The sequence below is a fragment of the Eulemur rufifrons genome, chromosome 8 (assembly GCF_041146395.1).
Source record: "Eulemur rufifrons isolate Redbay chromosome 8, OSU_ERuf_1, whole genome shotgun sequence".
NCBI classification, from domain to species: Eukaryota; Metazoa; Chordata; class Mammalia; order Primates; family Lemuridae; genus Eulemur; species Eulemur rufifrons.
In genome coordinates this window covers 20926106-20950631 of record NC_090990.1, presented here as the reverse complement: position 1 = coordinate 20950631, position 24526 = coordinate 20926106, and positions in this window count along the sequence as shown.

Below are 24526 nucleotides of genomic sequence, written 5' to 3'. Positions count from 1 at the left end.
AGGAGACCAAGATGAAAAGCCCCGAACGTGGCTGGCACAATCATTCGAGAGAGAGGATCATGCATCTCGCTCCAATTAGGATGTTGGAGAGAAGAGAGTCTAATTGTCCTACAACTACCTTTATTTATCAAACTCAGAGTGAAGTGTGGTTGTGAAGTGTCTCAGGAGGGCTGTCTGGGGTTGGGGCGGTCCAGGTTCCGACGGGTATCCCAGCCCCCGCAGGAGGGGAGGCCAGCCGGTGTGGGCATCTGGGGACGGCCTCCTAGGTCCCGTGGGTGGGCAGGGCCTTGGAGGGAGAGCAGGGTGAGGTCGGGACCCTGCTCTGTGGCCGCCTTGCAGGGGGCTTTGCGTCTGTTACCTCCCCCTCCTGGGTTGCAGCTTCTGTCTCTGGAAAGTGGGGAAGGCTCTCTGCCCTGCTCATTTCACAGGGAGGGGCAAGGGGAACAGAGCCTCAGCGCACACCCAGCCCATGCTGACGCTGCACAGGGACTTCTCGCACACCTGTGGAGTCCCTTTCATGGACTGCAAATGAGCTAGCGTTTAATCCTCCAAACAGGGCTTGACCAAGGCGTCACCTCCCCCAGGAAGCCTTCCTGGAGCCCCCAGATGACTCTCTCTCCCCCTCTCCCCAGCCCTCGGTGGTGTCTTTACCATCCTGGTCATTGAACTGTCCATCTCTTTGCCTGGACCGTGAGCTCTGCAAAGGGCCGAGATGACTTTTGACTCACGCTGGTGTCCCCAGCACCTGGGACAGAGCCTCCAGGAGCGTCTCCGTAAATGTTTGTTGAATCAATGAACGACAGATAAGGAGACCAAGGCTCAGGGGAGGTTCCGCCACTTGCCCAAGGACACACAGTTAATAATTCTCAGAGCCAAGAATCAATCTGTTTGAGAGCTTCACACTAATGAGAGGAGAGAGATCAAGTGCTTTGAAAAGTACACAGGACCAAGGATGAGCCGAAGCGTTGTCATCATCGCTGCACAGCCACATGCCCACAATAGAGGGAGCCCACTTGGATGCATCAGAGTAAACGTTCAGTGAGCAAAAGAATGAACGAGGCACCGTTTTGCACGCCGGTGCCGCCGCGGTCCGTGGGACACGATCTCTCCACGCTCAGTCTAGTGGGGGAGCCAGGTCCACAAAGACCGCGCGACGCATGGAGTCAGTGCAGAATTTGTGGGTCCTGTGTGTGATCTGACCTAGGTGGGCACCCAGAAAGTTTTCCTGGAGCATCTGACACTTGGGGTGAGTCTTAGAGGGTGAGGGACAGGGCAGACAGGGATAGATAAGCCCAGGAGAATTGCCCATGCTGAGGCGTGGTGGGGGAGGGGAGGCTTGGCACAGTGGGTGCGGTGGACAGCGCAGCGGCTGGAGCCACGGGTGAGTGTGGGGAAAGGAGGGGACAAGAGGACAGATCACAAAGGGCCTTGAAAGGGCATGGTGCCTGTCTCGGGCACCAGGGAATGCCCCAAGGGGAAGCAGAGTTGAACTGGGATGCTGGGATCCCTGGTCTCGGTCCAGGAGGGAACTGGACGCTGCAGGAGCTTGTAGCCCCGGCCTGGCCCGGGCCCAGCCTGCAGGGCCGGCTGCGCACTCTGAACCTGCAAGCTCCCCGGCTCCCAGCTGCGGCCCCGCCCTGCCCGATCTGGTGGCACGAGAAGGGAGGAAGCAATTGAGGTTTGCTCCGTTTCCTCTAGTCCTTCCGTAATCCCTGCGGCTGGCTCCAAGGAGCAGTGCCGCAAGACAGGGTTTCGCAACAGGATGGCCGGATGGGGCAGAGACTGTTCTGTTCTGGGCTCCTTTGCATTCATGTGCTGGTGGCAGCCTGGCCCTGGCCCATGCAGGCCCAGCTGGGGCTGAGCGGGCTAAAAAAACTCAGGAGGGCCCTGTGCTGGGGCTCACGCTTGTCATCCTAACACTCTGGGAGGCTGAGGCAGGCAGGAGGCTCGCTGAGGCCAGGAGTTCGAGACCAGCCTGAGCAAGAGCAAGACCCTGTCTTTTCTAAAAATAGAAAAATTAGCTGGGCATGGTGGTGTCAATCTGTAGTCCCAGCTACTTGGGAGGCTGAGGCAGGAGGATCGCTTGAGCCCAGGAATTTGAGCTTGCAATGAGCTGTGATGATGCCACTGCACCCTAGCCCAGGTGACAGGGCGAGACTGTGTCTCAAACAAATAAACACACAAAACCTCAGGAGGACTCAGCATTTGTTGACAACTTCCCGGGGGCTCTCCCTGGTGCTGGGTGCTTTCATGCATGATCTCCTTGGACCCTCCCAGCAGCCCGTGCGTGGCACCGTTACCCTCATTCTGTGGAGGAGAGGGCGGATGCTCAGGTGAGCGAGTGAGCAGACTGGCCCCACGACATGTAGCCTTACAAGGGGCGGGGCCGGGATTTGGACTCAGGACTGTCTGAGTCCTCAGTGCCAGGCTGCTTTACAGACCAAACATGTCTCTGGCAGGGCGAGGTCCTGAACAAAAAGATCAGGGGGGCACAAGCCCTTCTGGGCTGGTGACAAACACCAGGCAAGTGTTGGCCTTGACAGGTGGGCCCAGGACACACGGGGCAGGGAGGAGGCATGGGGGCCTAGAGGCGAGTACTGGGGAAGCCCGATTCTCCTCAGCCGGTTCTGACCTTGAGTGCCCCGGAGTGAGAGCTCCTGGAGGGCCACAATGATACTACTGACAGTCCTTTATGTTTAACACACACATATGTATACCCACACATTCATCCCCAACCGTGCACCCCCACCTCTCCCACATGCGGCCACTCACCCACCCACCTTCTTACCTTCCCGTCCACCGATCGGGCCACCCACATACCCACCCACACACATTGGTTAACTCAGTGGTTCAGTGACAAGCTTCGAGGACCAGGCTCTTTCTGTATGTTTGCTTTGTGCTGCTGAGAACGTCCTCTGTCTTGTGTCCTCATGGTTGCAAGATGGCTGCAGCGTCTCTAAGCATGTCATCCTCACACATCAGTGTTCAAAGGCCAGAAGAGTAAACGTCCCCTGTTTGTGTTCCTTTAATGGGAACAGTACCCCTGGAAGGTCCCCAGTAGACTTCCCCTCACGGCCATTCCCAAACGACCCCCCAGCAAGGGAAGAGGCATCACCACGATGGCCTCAAACTGAGCAAGATGTGTTGCCTGGGGAGGGGGCTCCGTCTCCTCCGAAGCTGCGGGAGACGTGATTAAAATTGGGATTCATTTAGTGAGGAAGAGGAGGGGAAGAGGGAGGTGGCTGTTGAGCAGGCGAATGTGTCAGCCCCTCCATCCATCTTCCCAGTCACTCGCCGTCCACCCGGCGGTTCATCCCGGCACACGGCCCGCGTTTATCCCCCCGCGCGGCCATTCATCCGTCAGACGCACACTGATGCCTACTGTGCACCAGGCCCTGCGCTCCCGGGCTGGGCAGAACTCGCAAGAAAAAGATCTCGTTAGGGAGAAATATGGAGTTTCCCATAATACCCCTGATAACTGCTTTATTTAGTCACAGTAAGAATGATATCTGAGGATCGCGCTGTGCGTTGCAGTTTGCAAAGATCTCCCAGGACCGCTCCTTCATTCCACACACGTTTGTTGAGCATCTGCCGCGTGCCAGGCAGAGCTTTTTAGTTTTACAAAGTGCTTTTTCCTCCGTTTGTCAGAAGGAGCCCTCCAAAGCCGGAGACCACATGTGCTCCGGAGACAGGAGCGAAGCATCCCTCGGGTCCTCCTCAGAGCCCGGAGAGTCCTCTGGGGCCAGGACTGTGAGGAGACACCTCCTGGGGTGAGGAGAAGGTGTCTTCCGGAGACAGGGCTGGACTCTAGGCTTTCTAGAACAGCGATAGGGCGTTGTTCAGAGCTGGGGTGGGGGTTTCACAGGCCACTCACAGGGTGTCTTCTGAGCCAGGTGTGATGGGATTGTCACTTCACTCAGCATGCAGGGGGCATCTCCACTGGTCCCCAGGGCACAGGTCTTGTCTCTGCCCAACCAGGCTGTGTCCCAGCCCGCCCTCCAGGGACTGTGAGGCTGATAGATGTAAATTCATCCTTGACACAGATGCCTCCGTCTGAGTTAGAGCCACCAGCCTGTTACTGGTCTGTACGACCTCTTGGGACCTGCACATTCACCCTGCTGTCCCACCAGAACTACTCGTCGCCCCCTGTTCCATCCTGGAGCCCTCTCTGCTCCGACGCGGGGTGTCAGTATGCCTGTGATGACAACCATCCGATTCATGTGTCAGCTAGAAAATCGGCCTTACCCGCCAGGTGGTCAAACTCCAGGCCTCCCAGATGGGAGAAATGTCTCGAATGTATACCTGCTACTGAAGCTGTTAGAATGTTGTCAGGACATACTAGGACATTAGGAGTGTCTATTTTTCAGAACATGCTTGTCTTTCATGTCCCCTTAAGTCTCTGAGTTGCATTACTGATTTGGAACGGGATGCTATATATTAAGTGACAAGGGGTTAGCCACATGCATGGCTTGGGGTCCTCCACACGCAGGGCCTGGGAGTCCTTCAGACCCACGGGCAGTGATTTCTCCAGACTGAGGGCCTCAGAGTCTTGCACACCCAGGGATTCAGAATCCACCACACTCAATGGGTCAGAGTCCTCCACGCTCAGGGCCTCAGACAGTAGGGCCACAGAGCTGGCTCATTCTGGAGACTGTAGGAGGCTTGTGTATGCATCCTCTCCCAAATCTGCTTTCAGTGATGTCGCATTGGTAACTTGACGTCAGCCACAGTGGGAAAATTTACATCATGGAAATGGGCGAACACTATCAATAAACATCTCCCCTCCTTCTGCCAAGAGCCCATTGTTAAACATCTACCAGCACACCACTGGGCTCAGCCATCTCCAGATTTAGGGGTGGAGAATTTGCTATAGTCAAGGGCAGGGGGTTTTCTGGATCTTGTGGTGATAGATTTTCTAGATTTGGGGACTTTGTACTTTCTAAGCCCTGGGCAGAGAATTTTTCATAGTCACAAGAGAGAGTTTCTTATAGCGTGGATGGAAGGTTTTCAAGAGCCATGTGGAGAAGTTTTCCTAGACCTAGGAATAGAATTTTCTAGAGCTGGGATTGAGAGTTTTTTTGAGCCAGAAACAGATTTTTTTTTCCCAATTCATAGTCAGACTTTTTCAGAGGTAGAGTGGACAAGGAAAATTTTCAAGATGGAGGACCCCATCTCTGAGTCCAGAGTAGAGACTGGCATCTATCTCCTTCAGAGGCAAAGTGTGTTGGCATCTGAGCCGTTCTATATGTTGGGGTCTCTGTTGGCCCTGAGACCTCATCAAACCCCACTCTCCTTGGTCACTCCCAGAGAGAGGGTGGCAACTCTCATCTGTGTCTCAGCCACATAAATCAACCCGCAAAGATGGCCAAGTTCTAGGCCCTGAGGTCAGAGTGAAAATTCATTGAGTCGTTTTACCAGTGTGAAGAAAAAAGTCTAAAATCAAATTCCCTGCATTAATTGTGGGTATGCAAAGGACCTCAGGGCCTCCTTTGCCAATCACTGTTAACATCTTCTTTCATCATTTCGCTGGTAACTTTTTGGTAACTTGCTCACATGCCCTAAATAAAAGGCAGTGACAAGTCCTAGACCTTGGAACAAACAGGGACTTTGGCATTGTCAGAACCGTGTTAGGGTCCTTGGGCAAGTTACGTACCCAGCCTGGGCTTCAGTTTTCTCATTTTACATATGGCAATAATACAACCTGTGTGTGACGATCCCCAGCGTGGTACCTAGTGGTGGAACCTTCAAATAAATGTTAGATAAGATAGAGGCAGTGACGAGGAACAAGCTGATGCTACTTAATGGGTGTCTCAGGAAGGCCTGGCTTCATCCTCTGGCCCGCAAGTTTCCACACTGTAAAGTCAAGGGTTAAATGACACGATGACACAACCGACACCCACATCAGTGCTGACATGTCTTAACATTCTATGAACAGAACCTTGGCCTTCAGAAAGCTGCCCCAAAGCCAGTCCTTTGAGCGGGGAGAGATGAATCATTCATTTCTCAGTGTCTGCAATGACATCCAGCAAGATCGTGTTGCGGGAGGTTAGGGGAGGTTCTGACCTCAGCCAAGGACCCAGGCGTGGAGGGCATCTCTCGGTGAATCAATCATCCACACAATAAAGTGTCCCAGTGACAAGAGAGAAGTGAAGGCTTCCTTTTCTTTCTCAGAAGGGCTCTGTGCCCAAAAGGGAAGTGCAAGCATTTCCAACACATGAACCCAATCTGTTCCTGGAGACGTGTTGGAAGCCAACATTTTGGAGTCTATGTGGTTTTCTGGGCCCATCCAAATCCCCAGCCAGTGAACTCAAATATCTCAAGAACTTTGTTAAACACCTATGTAGCAAACTTCCAAGGATTTCTGCTGAAAATAAAGCATCTTAAACTGAAAAAATTTATCTATTATTTACAAATCATCCAGTTATTTAATCCTGAATGAACAATCAGTGGGTAGGTTTTTGTGTGCACTGATATTCTACAGGACAGGAAATGAAGGGAGTTTTCTTTCTGCAGCACAATGAACACGTGCCGCTGTGTAAATAACCAAGTAGATCAATAGGTTCAAGATGCCAAAGAATCCATCTGAATTGGACCTGGGCTGGGAGGGCCCCCAGGTGTCTGGCAGGAGTGAGGAAAATGTATGTAAAATAAATAAGCAAAAAACGAGATCCCCATGGGAGATCAGCTGAGATGTACCTATAGCATGTGCCACATCCTCCCACCTGGACTTGTATGGAACATAAATGCTTCCAGCAGTGAGCATGTTCGTATTAATTACCACATATCTTTTATGTGTTTAGTATGTGTGAAGCAACATTTTTGGGGGTAAGCCATTCAGATATGAGAATTCATATCTAGTGAGGGCTAATTACAATTACTTACATTTCAATCAATATCTAATTTCTTAAACTTATAGCTCTTAGAATCTAGCTCTTGCTTTGGTTTCTCCTTTTGGCTTATGGATCTTGATATTTTATTTATGAACTTAATAATTTGTATATAAAACAAGATCACAGTTGTTCATTGATTCATATCCAATTAACTCATAAATTTGATGAATTAAATTCCCATAAACTTGTAACATCATTTAAACATTTAGTTAAGCCAATTCCTTTAGATATTTCAAACTACAATTACAAATTTAATTTAGCCAATTCAAACACTTTCAAACACCTGACAAGGGAGACTTACACATAATGAGGAACCAATTATTCCTAAGCACTTAAGCAACTTCTGTAAATCTAATCAGATATAAAATTAGTTGCTGAGATTTTGTTTTAAACATCATAAAAAGCAAGCAGAAAATAGACAAAACAATGATTATAAAATTTCTTACTACAACTGTAAACACAACTTATACAAAAGTATCAACATTTTGGATTTATTTCTTTGTCATCTTGTTATGGGAAAAGAAATATGTGTGCGTGGACCTATAAATTTCTCGCTCCGATCAAGATGAACAGCATTACTATTTTGTATTAATGCTAAGGGTACTCGGTAGAAAACTCGGGTCCATGACATGGGGAGGGATGACTTTTATTGGTTGAGTCCTGAAGATTGGGCCGTGGGACACCAGTTCAAGATACTCAACCGAGGCCCAGTGTTTCCAGGCTTCTGACGGGTTGATCTCCATCTCGTGGTGAGATTCTGCTGGCCACATCATTGGTACTTCCTAAACTCTCACCTTTTCGCAGACACGTAGCCAGTAATGTATGTTTCAATTTCTTACATCTTAGGCCCTTTCCTGGAAATGGCCAATCTCTTAAATCAATGAGGGGGATTCCATGCCACTGGGTTTAACTTCATTCCCACAAAATGACCAAATTGTGTAATTTCTTACATGAAAACCTAGTGTGTTCAAGACTCTTGCCCATTTTTCTATAAGATTTTCTTTTTTATATTCATTTGTAGGGGTTCTTTGTATGTTCTGGAGGTGAGTTCTTTGTCAGGTATGTTTGTTGTAAATATCTTCTTCCACTCAGTTGAGATGGAGGGCCTGGGTCTCTCCTCTGAAACCCTATCCTCGATGACACACTCAAGATCTTTTCTGGAATGCCCAATAGGCGTGCCAACCTTTCTATGGCACAAGTAGATCTCTCATTTGTGAATTTTCCATCTTCTCACTTCATATCCTTCTTCCGAAACTATGTCCAAGTCAGAAGTTGGCACCATTATTCATCGAGTTGCCTAGTGCCATTCTTTGGAATCCTTTTTATACTGTAAAACAGAAATTATCTAAAGTGCATGAAAATAAATGCATAACTTAACAAATAAACACTCGTGTTGTCACTGTCCAGGTAAAGGAATAAAATTGCCAGCACTTAAAAGTTTATTTTTTTATTTTTTTATTTCTCCATATCCCATGGGAATGAAAAAGTTTCTTGTAAATTTTTTTAGAAAGTGTGTATATATGTATATAAATTTTGCGTGTATATTGAACTTTATATTGATTGAATCACACAGAATATATTCTTTATGTGTCTGCATCCTTATTTTAAGTATTATGTTTGCAATACTGATCCTACTGTGTATAACTATAGTTCATGTGTTTTTATTGTTGCGTATTATTCCACCATAAAGTACAAGCCACATTCTACTCTTGATGGGTATTGAGTTTGTTCCAGTTTTCTGCTACTATTAACAGCGTTTCTGTACTTCTAAGAATATTTTTATACATTTTTATGATATCCACATATGCATGGATTTGTTTAAGGCATATACCTAGGACTGTAATTACTGGTCACAGAAATTTTTTAACTTTCCTAGTAGAAAAAGCCAAATTCTTTTCCAAAGTGATTGCAACATTTTTTTCCCTCTTGCGTCAGTGTCGGTAAACTATATTTTTCTAGGGATTTACCCCTTTCATCTAAAATTTCAAATTTATGAGCATGAATTTTTCATCCTGTCCTCTTCTTTTGATGTCTGTAGCATCATCAGTGGTGATGTCCCCTAACTTATTTTTGATATTGTTTGTTTATTGCTCGTGGTCAATGTCCTTGGGGCAAAGGTGGCTCCTAGGATCACTTTCCTCTCTAGGTCCTAATCTAGTTCTGCCCAGCTTGCCCTGGTTATTTCTTACTATCCCGTCAGCCCTTCATTACTTTGAAGAAGAAGATTTAAAAATTTTATCAAGGTCTTAAAAACCAAACCCTCTGCTTTTGGAAGTCCATGGTCGTTCAAGATTCCTCTCTTTCCCTCACGTCCAACATGCAGTGCATCCATCCTAAGTCTCACTAGCTCTACCTCTAAAGCAGGTACTGGTCACACCCACTGGTCTCTGGCTGTCATCCTGCAATACAATATTTCACAAGTGCTGTCTTGACCCAGTTTTGAGATCCTGGCTAAAAACTCCCAATTCCCTTTTGTGGGCACTTTGCTCAGCCTATATCCCAACTGCTTCCCTTCTTGAGCTCTAACACTCCTGAGTTACAACAATATACCAAACGCCCAGAGGCTCCTCTGCTAAACACTGAGGGAGGACCCCTTCTGCCTTGGGTCTGTGGAATCATTCAGAATTCCCAACCCACAGGAAGACCCAAAGCCCAGCTAACCTCACTCTGCTTGCCCCCCTACATTGCAGCTCACTGTTACCCTTCCCTGGGTGCAATCCCTCCGTGGCCCTGCCTGGCAACCTTCTCCCCTTTGAAGTCGTAAGTAAGAAGGAGCTCTGCTTTTCATCTGGCTGGAGGTCACTGTGTTATGTCCTGCCATCATCAGAACCTAACGTCAAAACTACAGGCCCCTCCCTGCCAGCTTCATTCTCTCCCATCTCTAGCTTGAAGTCCTCAGATAGCCCTCTAACTCTCTCCTGCTCACCCTCAAATGCTAGAATTCATTTGTCATGAATCTGTCGTGAAGTCCAAGTCATAAATCAGATCCCTCCCTTCCCTGCATAAGATGCTCTTGTCATTGAAATCAGACTGAAACCCAAGCTTCTTCCTATGGTTTAAAAGGCCCTGTGTGGCATTGCTCCTGCCAACCTCTCTGATTGCATCCACTATTCCACTCTTGCTCGATTTCATATTCCTGGATCTTAGAACATCCGGCACATAGTAGGCACTCATAAATCCTTGATAATTGTCAGGAAAACAGAAACCACTCTAGGTACTTCAAACAGAGTGATTTAATTCAGGGAATTGTTTACAAAAGTGTTGGAAGGACCAGTGGAGTGGAAAAGGAATGCGGTGTCATGTTGAGCTCAAGAGTCCATACAAGCCATCAATGCTTCTGGACTGGTGTCATTGCCCTTGATCAGGAGACACGAGCTTGGACTTCTCTGATGCTAGTTCCAGAAGTAGAATGACTTTTACCTCCTTCCTGCCACCCAATCTTGCATGGATACCTCCAATTGGCAGAACCCAGTTGAAACCCAACTCTAATGGTGTCTGGGAAATGTAATTTTTAAACCTCCAGCCCTGGTGATTCCAAGAAGAATACAGAAGGGCAGGGATAGGGCATGGGTGTGTGGCACAGTAAGGAAGGCCTTTAAGTGGCCATGACTGCAAACCTCACGAGACTTCTGCCATGTGCTTCCTTTTCAGCCTAGCTCCACTTGTTCATGCCTGTTGTCCATGAAGAAGCTTGGCGAGGGCCCATCATTCTGCACATCTTGGCCAGGATACCTCATCTTCAGACTCCCTGAGCCTCATGGGGGTCCATAGCTGGGGTGGGGGGAGAACAGCCTCCTTTCCCCCACTCTGGGCCTCATGCATTGCAGGACCCCAAAGCAGTTCTGCGTGTTGTACCCAGAACTTCACCAAGCTGCTCATGTAAATGAAATCCGCACAATTCTAGACCTCTAACCTTTGACCATGTGAGCTCAAATCCAGCCCAGGTTGCTGATCAGAACAGATGCTACAGCAGCTATTCCATACCTCCTCTTACCTCCCCATACCCCCAACCCACCCAAACTTCCCCCTTCTACTCCAGAGGCCAGGAATGCAGATTATTCCAAAGAGTCATCCAGGTGCAAGGCACATGTACCTCATGTTGCTGGGCCCTCCAGATCCCTGGATGGTCAGTCCTTGTAAGCCAGGATGTCAGGTCCCAATCCTGGATGAAGAGCATGGACAGCCAGTCTTCCAGGCCAGTCACAGCATCCTCCAGACTGTGGAGGGTCAGCCCTCTAGAGCCAGGTATGGAGAGTTCTTTGGTTTCATAGTTGCAGTGTCTTCCAGAATTAGGATTGGATAATCTGCTGGAGCCAGGAAGGCGGGACAGTACAAAATGAGGGAGGAAGGGTCCTCCAGAAACAGGCTGGAGAATTCCAAAAGTAGGAGCAGAAAGTCCTCTGGAGCTGTGGAGTTTCCCTGGAGTCAACAATCTTGTGGGGCTATAAATGTCTCTGGAGTATTTTCCAGAGCCAAGAACAGAGATATTTCCAGAGCCAGATGCAGCAATTTTTTTCTTGCTGAGCCAGTCATAGTGTTTTCTAGAGCTAGAAATAGAACCTCTTGAAGATGTAGAACAAGTCATTTTTTGTGGTAAAATGGCGTAAAGTGGGGTAAAGTGGGGTAAAATGTGGTATCTCTTCCAGTGCTGAGGGACACTGCCTGTCCTTTGTCACCATGGAAGAGGCTGTAGGGTGCTCTGCTGTAGGAGCACTGTTTTGCCTGTCTCGCCTACTTGGTCCTTCCTTCAAGATGCCCTGAACCTACGACCACTTCAAGACCCACAAACTCACGCAGAGACCTCAGTAAAACTTATTTTCCTGTGTTTCTTCCTGAAGACCCTCTACTCAGAGAACATGAGTGGTGGTGCCTTAACCAGAAAATGTGCCCAAGCCTCTAATTCAGTCTCTCAGGTGGTCCCATTCTTTTTTTTTTTTTTCTTCCCTGAGACAGGGCCTCACTCTCTTGCCCAGGCTAGAGTGCAGTGGCATCATCGTAGCTCACTGCAACCTCAAACTCCTGGGCTCAAGTTATCCTCCTGCCTCAGCCTCCTGAGTAGCCAGGATTAAAGGTGTGCACCACCACACGTGGCTAATTTTTCATATTTTTTGTAGAGATGGGGTCTCACTATGTTGCTCAGGCTGGTCTCGAACTCATGGCCTCAAGTGATCCTCCCACCTTGGCCTCCCAAAATGCTGGGATTACAGGTGTGAGCCACAGCACCTGGCCTCAGGTGGGCCCATTGTTGACCCTCAGGTGGGGATCAGCTCTTTAACTCATTTTATTCCTTTAGAGGAAGGCTTCCATACAACAGGGTAGGCACGTAAAACACAGATGTGCAAAAGACTCGAGGCCCTATTTTGTCTTCATCAAGTAGAGGATTTACCCCTTTTCCTTCCATTGATGATGTTGGTGACTCTCTCTAATGCCCACAAGCCCCGGGTAAACCATACTGAACGGTCCCAGAGTTAACATACTGCTATGCCAAGAACATGGGCTTTGGAATCTGACAGACCTGGGTTTCATCCAGTAATGCCAATGAGTCACTTTATCTCTCTGGGCCTTTCACATGGGAATAACAATACCCACCCTGCAGGGTTGTCATGGGTGTTTAAAGTAACAATGTGTGTAGAGGCCCCTGCCTTGGCTGCAGGAGATTCTAGCCACTGTTCAATTGCAGGACAGACCAGAGTTGGAAAAGTGCAGTGAAGTGGAAGCCGTGTCCCTAAAAAGACTAGTTCTACCGCTTGACTCAACAGTGTGACTCCAAGCAGCCACTTGCCTTCTCCGGTCCTCAATTTCCTCGTCTATAAAACCAAAGATTGAATAAGAAGATCCTAAGGGCACTGCCAGTTCTGACATGCTGGAGCTTTCTTGATCAGAAGATCCGGATTGAGTCTTTTGACAATTAAGAAGCCACTAGATTGTCCTACATTTGTTCTTTGGGAGAGGACATCTCCCAAGAGAATAACCATTGTATCAGGGATTTAGGTGAGATTTTGATGGTATTAATGTAGCATTATGGCAAAAATCCAGGATTCTTTTCTCACCATGATACTTTGTCTTGTGTTTTTCCTTGGGACAGCATATAACAAGTACGTGTGACAAATGAGAAGTCAAAACACCACTTTGTGATGAGCGAAGCAAACATCCTGTCTCCCAACGCAGGGCTGTGCCATATTGGAGTCCCAGCCAGGTCTCTCCATCCTCCTCTCACACCTGGTAATAATAATGTCATCGCTATAGCTGATGGATTGGATAGTTATATGTGCCAGACAACAAACCTTATTTAATTCTCATAACAAGTCTATGATTGTACTATAATGACCCTGCTAACCAGAAAATAGGCCCCATCAGTCTTTAGAAATATGATCCAACAGATAGGCAGCTTTTCCTCCCTGTTGGGGTGGGGGTAATAGGAAGGAGAGACATGGTGGTGGCAGGGACCAGCCCCAGCTCCTGGGTGGTGACCACAACATGACTAAGGAGATGGGAGAGAGCTGCATGGAGGCTGGGAAGGAGGGGTAGAGGCTGGGGCTGGGGGCAGCCCAGGGAGTGGGGGCTCATAGGGGTTCCAATCAGCTTAACATGTGTGGAATTGTACTTGGGATGAAGCTCTGTGCCAAGCGCTGGGAGTAGAGACGAAATAACAGTCTGGGTGTGTGTGTGTGTGGGAGCAGATGTGGAAACAGATAGGCATCTTTTTAACGCAGCGGGACTCTGGAGACAAAAGTTGCACACACTAGATGACGCTGATATTGCATGGAAGGGAAGCCCTCCCAGCCTCCCGGGTGAGGTGGTAGCATCCTGTGGCTCCATGTCCTTTGTACCTGCTCCTGAGTTTGGTTCTCCCATCTCCACTCTAGTTAGGGGTCTTAGTCCCCTGCCCTGTCTCTCACCAGTCCCTGCAATGACTGGTCCCCTATCCCCCTCCAGCCCATCCTCCAGCAGCCAAGAGAGGAGATCTTCCTAAAACGCAAGCCTGGTCACAGGCCCCTCCCCTTCCATCCCTCCAGTTGCCTGAGAATATGGGCCAAGATCCCTCAGCATGACTTTCAAGTCCTTAGGGGTCTTGTCTCTGCGTCCCCTTTCAGCCTTACTTCCTACTCTTCCTTTTTTCAGCCCCTCCCCCACACCTAATTTCCTGCCACCATGTGCCAAGTGCTCCCTGCTTTCTCTTGCCTCCAGGCTTTGCGCAGGCCGGCCCCTGCCTTCAGTACCTCCCCACCTTTCCTCAGCTGCCTGACTCCTTCAGGTCCTGGCTCTGCATTCCTTTCTCCCAGAAGCCTTCCCCACCGGCAGGTTGCGCAGGGCCCCTCCTCTGTGTTCTCAGTCCCCATGCTCGCTTGCTTTCTGTCCTTAACACAGCGCCTTGTAATTTTCACCTGCAAGGTTTGCTTGTCCAGACTGGGGAGCTCCGTGAGGGCAGGGATGGGGGTGCTCTCATGCCTGTGTCTGCAGAACCCAGCGTGGCACCTGGACGGTGAATGGTGCTCACTGCTTTTTGCAGGATGTGTGGATGGATGGGCGGGTGGTTCCAGGGTTGGGGGGCGGGGTGGTCTTGGCAGGGACTGTCGGCCAGGTTGTGGCAGGGGCTAAGTGGGCGTCTTTAGAGGAGTTCCGATCCCTGGGGTAGCAGGAGCTCGGCTTTCCACTCAGGGCCCGAGTAGGGGTCCCTGGGGCCGAGTGGGGGTGTCTGTGGGCCCCACCACCAGAGGCTGGACGTGGTTCTCCCTCCCAGAGCTTCCTCCTATTACCCCTCCGCAACGCCAGCCCGGGCTGTCATAGCAACAGCCTGCCCCGGCGGCGGGGCCAACCAATGGCAGCCGGCGGCGGTGAGGTAATGTCCCGCTCTGGCAGCTCATTGGCTCTGCCTTTGCCCACGTTGGGGCCAGGCCGGCGGGAGCCGCGATGGGGAGGACGACGAGCGCAGGCAGCCCTGAGCCCGTCTCTGCTGCAGCCGGCGTGATCCGGCTCCCTCTGCCCCCTCTCTCTGTGTTGGGCCTGGCTGCGCTGTCGTTCCCCTCTCTGTCTGCATGCCCTGCCCTCCTGTCTCTGGTTGTCTGGTCCTTCTGTCTGTCTCCCTGTCTCTCGTGGGGTCCCAATGACTCCTTTTCCTTGCCCCTCCGTCTCGGTGCTGGGGTCCCGTCTCTGAGTGCGTCTCCCTGGCTCATCCAAACAAGGGCGCAGCGAGAGCTCCTTGACTTGCAGCCAGAAGGTGACTCACAGCTTCAAACCGCAAGGCCCGCGGGACCGTTTCAGGGGCACCTTCTTCCCGAGTCCGTTGGAAAGTTCTGGCACACAGGCCGAGGTCTGGAGACGCATGGCTGGGCCTTTCCCTGGTTGGCCTCACCCGATGTTTGCTCTCGTTGACTTGTCGCCCAGTCAAGGGAAAGCAGGATGGATGGTCCGTGCTTTGGGGAAAAGAAGGGTTCGGAGGACAGACTTAGATAAGAAGAGAGAGGCATGAACTAATTACAGCAGGCGAGGTTAGAAAACTGGAGGAATTTCCAGAAAATTACAAAGGCGAGTGAATATAAAAGGTAGTTGGACTTTTGCTCTACCCTTCCATCTGCTGGGCTACCCATCAGCACAACATACTGATGTCTCTCCGGGCCAGGTTCTGTGCTTGACATTGGCTCAGTCCCCCGGCTCCCAGAGACACAGCCCAGTGTGGGAGGCAGACACACACATCCTAGGTGTCTAGAGGAAGGCAAAACTCACTCTGCCAGGTGGGTGTTTGACTCAGGCTTTGTGGAGGAGGGGGCTTTTGAGCTGGTGTGCTTGGGAGAATGGCCAGCAGCTTGTTTGGATCAGCCTGGGTGGGGCAGAGTGGCAGGAGACCATCAGGAAGGATCAGTGGGGAGTAGGGGGCCCAGGAATGTGAATACCTGGGTGGGGAGTTTGTGCCTGATCCCGGGGTGGTGGGGAGCCATGCAGGGGTCTGGGCAGGGGAGAGGCGTGGTCAAGTGTGGATTTCACGCAATCATGGTGGCTACAGGATCTCGGCTCTCTTGCTCAACCCCGAGTCCCAGCACACAGCACAGTGCCAGGCCCACAGTTAGCGTTCAGGCATTTATTGAGGGAAACTGTGAACTGGAGGGGAGAGGTGGTTTTGATGCATGAAGGGTGAAGTGATGAGGTCAGCCTTTGTGTGGCGGTGGAGGGGATGGGCAAGTGAGGGGTTCAAGACATGGAGAAGACAGGTAGGACTGACAGGCCACGCTGCTTTACTAGGGGCTGTGGGTGATAGAGAGGGAGGTGCCCAGGGTAACGTCATGATTCTGGTTTGAGCAGCTGAGGGTGGTGGGAGAGGGAGCACGGGTGGGGGCAGATTTCAATGGAAAGGTGATTAGTTCAGAGCGGGACCCTCAGTGTTTGAGGTGCTTGTGGGATGTCTGGGTGGGGCTGTCTGTGGGAGAGGTCTAGGCTGGGGTGACCTGCGTAAAGGTGGTGGCTGAAGCCGTGAGTTGGCATGAGGCCCTTAGAGCCGGAGACGTTTAAGAACAGGTTTCTCAGGTGCAGGTGTTCTTTGTGACCCCAACGAGACCTGCGTGGGGGTCAGAAGTCCTGGGTTTTATTCTGGGCCTTGGGCAGGTCATTCGTCTTTGCTCGGCTGCTGTCCCCTGATCTGTCAACAGAGCCTCTCAGGGCTGGAGAGGGGTCTGGGCCACTTCTATGTTTTTAAGCCTTCTGGATATGATTAAAAAAAAAAAGATAAGCCCAAACAGGATAACAAAAATTGTGGTTATTTACTATGTTCACATTTACAAATCGACATTATGAAAGATACAAGGATTGTGTGTATAATGTCATTGGGAGATAAAAGTCCAGGTCAGAGCCGTGTTTGGATTTAGACCCCTGGTTATGACCTTCCCGGTTGCCTGGAGTAGTTGCCCCCACTGGTAGGAGAGCCGCTGGCTGGGGCAGAGCAGGGGCGAGGGCACGTGGAGGCCGGGAGGAGCTGAGCCAGGGCTTACGTGTGAGCAGGAGCAGCTGCTTGCTCCGGGCCCGGACATTCGTGCTGCTCTGCGATTCCTGCCAGCCCCCGACTCTGAGGCCTTTCTCCAGGAGCCATCGGAGGCCACGCCAACCCCCAGCCTGCGGTTTTCCCCGAGCAGGGCAGAGCACTCCCGCAGTTCCTGCACCGCCACCTTCCTTCCCTTCCTTGTTCATCCCTCAGTTCCGCAAAGACCAGAGCCTGAGATGAGCTGGCCCAGGCTCTGCCTTTAACTTGCCCTGGGGCAGGTCATTGCCTCTCTGTGTCTCAGACCTCAGCATCTCTACGACCTCAGGCTGTAGCCTGGTGACTGGCACAAAGTTTGCATTTCGTAAATGTTGGTTGAATTGCATTGAATTGAAAAGTAGTTTATTTGACTGGAGCATGGTTTGGGGGAAGGGTGGTAGAGAGAGATCATGCCACTGGGGCCTCAAAATAAGATCACACCTACAAATGTGCTTTGGAAAAGGTAAACCAACAGATAGCATATTTACAAGTCAGCATCTTATCGTATTTGGCTCGATGCCCCTGAAAGCCTTCAGAGCAAAGAGTAGACACAAAAGGGGATTCACTCCTACCCCTCGCTAGGAAAAAAATCTTTATTTCACAAGAATTAACCATGAATACATTCTGCTTAGCACAGTGGTCAAGATCAAGGGCACTGAGGCAGGCAGCCTATTTTCAAATCCCAGCTCCATCATTTTCAGCTGTTTGATTCCTTTTTTTTTTTTTTTTTTTTTTGAGACAGAGTCTCACTCTGTTGCCCAGGCTAGAGTGCTGTGGTGTCAGCCTAGCTCACAGCAACCTCAAACTCCTGGACTCAAGGGATCCTCCTGCCTCAGCCTCCTGAGTAGCTGGGACTGCCGGTGCATGCCACCATGCTTGGCTAATTTTTTCTATTTTTAGTAGAGACAGGGGTCTTGCTCAGGCTGGTCTCAAACTCCTGAGCTCAAGCGATCCTCCCCCCTCCACCTCCCAGAGTGCTAGGATTACAGACGTGAGCCACCGCACCTGGCCCTGTTTGATTCTTGGTAAGTGACCCAACTTTCTTGTGTATGACACTCCAATGTAAATTTCGAATAATACTATTACAGACCTCATGGGGTTGTTAATGAGGATTTGATGAATTACTTGATGCAAAGTATGTAAGATAGAGTCTGTCGTGTTTGAGTGCCCCAGAATTCTAGCTTTATTGTCATTAGCAATGATAGAACTTTCTCGACCACCTCCCCAGAGCTGAGTGCTCTCAGTGGCTGGTGGGCGTGGTGGGTGCAACAGGTGGGCTTATTCAACATCCCTTGAGTTTGCCTTCCTCTACTTAGGGCAGTGGTCCTCAGTTTTGGTTGCATTAGAACCATCTGGGGAGCTTTTAGAGCTCTCAGTGCCAGAACTGTGCCCTCGAGCAATTCCCTGGGACGCTCTGAGGGTGGGAGCCTGCCCAGGTCAGTGCCAGCGTGCAGCCCAGGTGGAGAGCCAGTGAGCTAGAGCTGTGCTCCTCAAAGTCTGGGCCCCAGACCTGCGGCATCAGCATCACCTGGGAACGTGTTAGAACTCAGATCCTCAGGCCCCATGCCAGAGCCGCTGCAGCATCAGAAATTCCAGCTCTGACCGGCAGGCCGTGTTTCAACAAACTCCCCAGGGGCTGAAGTTTGAGAACCACTGATCTAGAGGCTGCAAGTACAATACATTTTTTTTTTTTTTTTTGGAAAGCCACTGCTGTAAACTGCATTCCATTATTCTCAGTCTCTGCCAGGAGTAGAGACAATTCTTGCCCACTAATAACCATGCCCTTCCTTACACCGGCTGCTTCACACGGGTTCTCGGATTTAGACCTCAGAGCAACCCAATACCAACAACTTCACCTCCATTTACTAGACGAGGCCCGAGGCCTCCTGGCTGGTTACCCCAGGGCCGGGTTCCTCCAAGCTTTGGCTGAACAGGGAAAGAGTCTCAGATTCTGTTTGAGACCTTGAACTCGGGTCTTGTCAGCCGAGGGGCTGCAGGTCTTGTCCTTCCTCTGGGAGCCCAGCTGCTCCTCCGTCCAGATGTGGTAAGGAATAAAAGAGGCGCAGGGAAGGGAAAGCTCTTTGAGAACATCGGTCCTTTAAATCATCCCGAGAAATATCTGAGAGCCGCAGATTCAAAGGTGGGAATATGAGGGGGGATGGTCACCCACAGATGCATAAGGAGATGTATGGTGGCCGGCACAGCAGTCGGCGCTCCCAGTCGCTAGCCACCGTCATTATGCATTGCACGGGATATTGACAAACGGGTACTATTTTATATTTGCTAGTCTTTATTATTGCTTTATTTATATTTTTATTGTGGTAACATGCACATACCTTATTATTTTTAATATTTTCATCTTATAAGTTTTCCCATACGACTTCCAAATATAGACGGTGCTGCAGGCTCTGCTGAAATGCTGACACCACCCCAGTTCCTAGGGTATGTGGCAGGGCCACCGGCTGTGGAGTGAGACAGACCTGGGTTCAAATTTTATCTCTGAGGCTGCAGGCCTCAGTTTTCCCCTTATAAAATGGGCAGCACATCACAGAATATATACTTCTCTGCAGACGCGAGGGGTTGTTTTTCCTGTTGAGGGAGTTGACAGCCATGCTGTGTGGGCCTCACTGGCAGATGCTCGGGCCACATTTCTGTCCTGCCTTTTCATAACCAAATGCAGAAAGGTGTCCACCAGTGACATCCCTAGTCTCTCTCTGCCTCTCTCTGGCTCCTGCCCACGGAGCTGATGGGCGAGCTTAGGGCCCGGGACTGGGCATGCTCTCTCCAGTCCAGTCGGCCTGCAGCTGGGCTATGTTCTGGTTGTTTCTCTGATAGGTGCCAGCCCCAGCAGGCTGGCTTTGCCCCTCTGGAGAGGTCTGTGGTTGCCCAGTGCTGCCAGAGACAGGGAGGACAAGTCTAACTCCGGGGTGTGCTATTTGCAAGCCATTTGGCCAAAGCCTTTTCCTCTGGGCAGGTTTATCTGTGACATCACGTCACTGAGTTTCCAACTCACCCTAGCGTCAGCCAGTTCCTCAGGGAAGCCCACAGAACTCTCAGCATCTGGGCCCGGGTCCCCTCTGGCCTCCTCCAACCTTACTCCAACCTTTCCCTTCCCTTTTGCCTCATTACAGTTACACTGGCCGTGCTGATTCTGGATTCCCCGGGCACGCTCCAGCCCCAGGACCCTTGCACGAGCTGTTCCCGCAGCCTGGAATGCTCTTCCACCAGGTGAACGTGTGGCCTCACTTACTCACGTGAGGTCTTAAATCAAGTACCACCCTCTCAGCCTCTTGAAATCACAGTACTCCCCACACCTCTTGGCACTTCATATTGTTCTCTTTTCCTGCTTTTTCTCCTCCAGCACACTATTTATTTCATTTATTTATTTACCTCGTTTACTGCATCTCCTCCCATTGGAAAGACCACTCTGTGGGACCAAGGATTTTTGTTTGCTTTTGTCATTGCTCTAGTGTTTAGTGTAGGCACATAGTAGGTGCTCATTAAATGTTTGTTGGGTACATGATCAGAGCTGGCATTCTGCTCACCATCGACTGTCACCTGCATGTCTCTCACTGTTGGTTTTAAACTCGGGGGGGGGGATTAGGAATGTCACTTTTTGAGTCCCTTTACATTCCAGCTGTGCTCAGTTCAGTGTGGCTGAGAAGACTCAGGAGGACTCAGGGGTACTCAGGAGTTTGGGCTCTGCATCCAGAATGCCTGAATTTTTTTTTTTTTCTGAGACAGAGTCTCACTCTGTCACCCTGGCTAGAGTGCTGTGGTGTCAGCCCAGCTCACAGCAACCTCCAATTCCTGGGCTCAAGCAATCCTTCTGCCTCAGCCTCCCAAGTAGCTAGGACTACAGGGATGTGCCACCATGCCCGGGTAATTTTTTCTATATAATTTTAGTTGTCTGGTTGATTTCTTTCTATTTTTTAGTAGAGACGGGGTCTCGCTCTTGCTCAGGCTGGTCTTGAACTCTTGACCTCAAGCGATCCTCTTGCCTCAGCCTCCCAGAGTGCTAGGATTACAGGCGTGAGCCACCGCGCCCAGCTCAGAATGCCCGAATTTAAATTCCTATTGGAACACCCTCCTTGCTGGGCTTCTGAACCTCTCTGTGGCTCATTTTATAGGTGAGGATTATAAAATCTCCTCCCTTACGGAGTCATTGTGAGGATCAAGGAAGAAGTGCAGGCACAGTGTTTAGCACAGTGGCTGGCATCGAGCAAGGGCTCAATAAATGTCAGATGATGTGTGTCAGCTTCGGGGCTTGGGAGAGGTGACCACCTGCTCTGCCTGCCTCTCAGGGTGGTTGTGAAGATGAGGGAGGCAGGACAGGTGGTCTGGCCTTGTGGACTCTGATGTCCAGGATGGAACCAAGGGGCAGGGGTCTGATACCCAAGCCTGGGCCAGGGAACAAAAAAGGAGGTGGCAGCAGGAGTGGGAGCAAGGTGACAGCCCCTAGCTGTGTCCCCTCTGCAGGAGTGAGGGTAGGGGTGCTGTCTGCATGGTCCCAGGTATCCAAGCCCATCTAAAGGTAGAGGACAGGTAGACCAGTCGTCAGGATATGACCTGGTCTTTCACTCCCCTCAGTTGAGTCCCAGTTGATGAGACCAGGAAGGGTCACTTCTTGCTCCTGCTCCAGAAGCAACAGAGAGCCTCGGGGTTGGGATCCAGGGGGGGCAGTTTGGGAAGAAATGAGGTCATGGGGTGGTCTCTGGGACACTGATCTTAGTAGCCAGGGGTGTCCTTGCACTTCCCTTGTCAGTTTTGTGTGTGTTACGTGTATGGGAGAATTTGTGAGAACGTGGGTACACATGTGTGTCTGTGTGTGCGTGTTATAACACATGCTGACAACCATTCAGGCATGCGCGCGCGCACACACACACACACACACATACACCCAAAGGCTGGGCCTGCTGTCAGGAGGCCCGAGGGGAATCTATCCTTCTTCACAATGCTTGCTCTCAGGCGTCGGGCTGGAAATGTCAGCGCTGTGCTGTGTGCCAGGCCCTGCTCTGGGCCGGGAGAGCTTCGTGCCTCTCAAAGACCCTGCTCTGAAAGGCGTGGACGGTGCCAGGCCAGGACTCCTGGCAGTGGGAAGGGCTTGGCCCAGGGGCGGGGAGGTTGGGTGTGAGTGTGAGGAAAAACCAGACCCAGCAGGGGGACTGGAAGCCCACTCCCCAGGGGACAGAGAGGCAGCGCTCACTACAAATGACAATGATCATCTATTACACGCTAACTGTGCACCAGACACCTTAGGGGCATCGCCTCATTTGCCAGATGAAGAAACGGAGCCTCAGAGAGGTTTGGAAACTTGCCCAAGAGCACACAGCTGGCAAATGGCAGAAGAGGAAGCAGAGGCTCAGAGAGGATTCGCAGCTGACTTAGGGACACCCACCATGTTCGTGGCAGAGCCGGGATTTCACTCAGGTCTCCCCAATTCCAGAGCCTCCGCTCTTACCACCACCATCTCCCCAAGCTTGTGGTGACCCAGCCATGCTGGGGACGTGTGCGAGAGGACGGCCTTTGGGTGGCCAGAGGAGGGAAGGGCTGATCTGCCTGGAAGGGCCGGTGAGGCACGGATGACAGCTGGATCGCTCCGGGGAGACAGGGCTGGGGGAGGGCATTCCAGGGGAGGGAAGAGCGTGAAATAGGGTGCCACATCCTGGTAGTTTGTGGCTGACCCATTGAGCAGGAAGACAACCTCCACTTCTCCCTGCCCCCACCCCATCCTGGTTCAGAAAGCTCGATTGTCCCCACTTCCCTCCGCCCCCGCCCCCTGCAGGCTCCTGGGATATGGACAAGAAAGGAGCTTGTCTTTCCTGGCTCTGCTGGAGTCCTGCCGCGGAGGTTTGGTTACCATGGCGACGGGCGCCATGGAAACTCGCAGCCGGCCTTTTCCAGGATGGGCCTGGACCCCAGCCCACCTGCGGGTGCATTGCCTCCCCTGGCCACAGTGTGCCAAGAGGATGCCTGGGTGGTCACTCTGCTGCCTCGAGGCCCCACCCCTCCAGGGCGAGTCCCGCAGGTCAGCAGGGTGGAATTCTGGCATGCAGGGTGGCTTCAGGAGCCCACATCAAACCCAGGACGTGGAGACCCAAATTCTCTCACGTTTAGGCAGATTTTGGGCAAGTCTTTACATGGCCACTGCTTGATGTCCTGCCTGTTCTGTCCCTGCGTCCTGGTCTGTTTCAGTCCTGGTGCTTGCTGCATTCTCGTCACTGTTTCTCCCTGCCCAGCCGCTCTCTGGGTTCTGACCTGTCCACCCCAGCACCTGTGCACTGTGGCCCCACGCACACCCCGTGTTGGAGAACCAGCACGCTGGGGACATGCCCTGGACAGACCTGGGAGGGGGCCCTGGCTCGACACTTACTGGCCATGTGACCTGGAACAAGTCACTCCCCTTTCCTGAGCCTTGGACTCCACATCTCTAAATACATGCTTTACATGTTGGGCTGCCTATTCGCCCAACAGATGTGCTTAGTAAGATCTGTCTTTATTGAGCACTTATTTATGTATTTGCTTTTAATGCATTTATTATGCTAAGAAATGCATTTGTGTCATCTCATTCTCTCCTTACGACAACCCTATAAGACAGGATTCTTATTCCCACCTTGTCACTGAAGACACTGAGCTGAAGAGGGTAGGGGACCCTGTCCAGGGCCACACACTGCCACATAGCAGAGCAGGAAGGAGAATGCAGGTGTGTCTGATACCAAAGTTGCACCTCCCTCAATTCTTTGGTCAGTTAATTTTTATTAAGCACCAACCATTCAATTACTTGGTTTCTGACCTTGTGGAGCATATACTAGGGGAGATGGGGAGAAAAGAGCAAATAAAAATAATACAAATTGTTACAGGTAGTGTGTTGAGATAGAAGATGACGGGTAGGGATGCTCTTAAAGGGGTAAGCAGTCAGGGATGAGATCTCTGAGTAAGTGACACAAGGATGAAAAGAGCCAGCCATGAGAGGGAGGAGGGACCCAGGCAGGGGTGCAACAGGGACAAAGGCCTTGAGATGGGAATGTGTTTGGTGTGTCCTCAAGGCCAGGAGGGGTCAGGGGAGCGAGGAGGTGGCAAGCGACGGGGAGAGGCCTGGGAGAGGCAGGCAGGGGCCAGATCACACAGGTCTCCTGGGCTTGGGTGCAGCAGGGTTTATTCTAAGGGCGGTGGAAAGTGTTAGCAGGTGCCCCGCAGCAGAGCGAGCCAGCCTGGTTTCTGTAAGGAGCAGCTCCCTCTGGCTGCCGTGTGGGGAGTGGGGAGCAGAGAGGCCAGGCAGGAGGCCGGAGGGCGCGGCAGTGGTCCAGGCTGGAGACGGGCTGCAGGGCTGGAGTGGGACGGGTTTGGGTGTAGAAGAGACGGGACTTGCTGAGGGCCTGTGAGTCGGGAGTGAGGAGCAGGACAGCGTGGAGGATAACTCCCTGTCCCCGCCTGGAGCGACTCGGGGGCTGGCGATGTTGCTTACCGAGATGGAGAAGACCCGGTGGTGCTGGCGGTGGGAAGCTGGAGAGCTGGCTTTGCGGGGAGAAACCGCAGAGCTTGTGTCTGGATGTGTTATGTTTGAGATGCCTGGGAGACATCTGCGTGGAGAGTCCCAGGTCTGGAGTTCACGAGAGACGTCTGGGCTGTG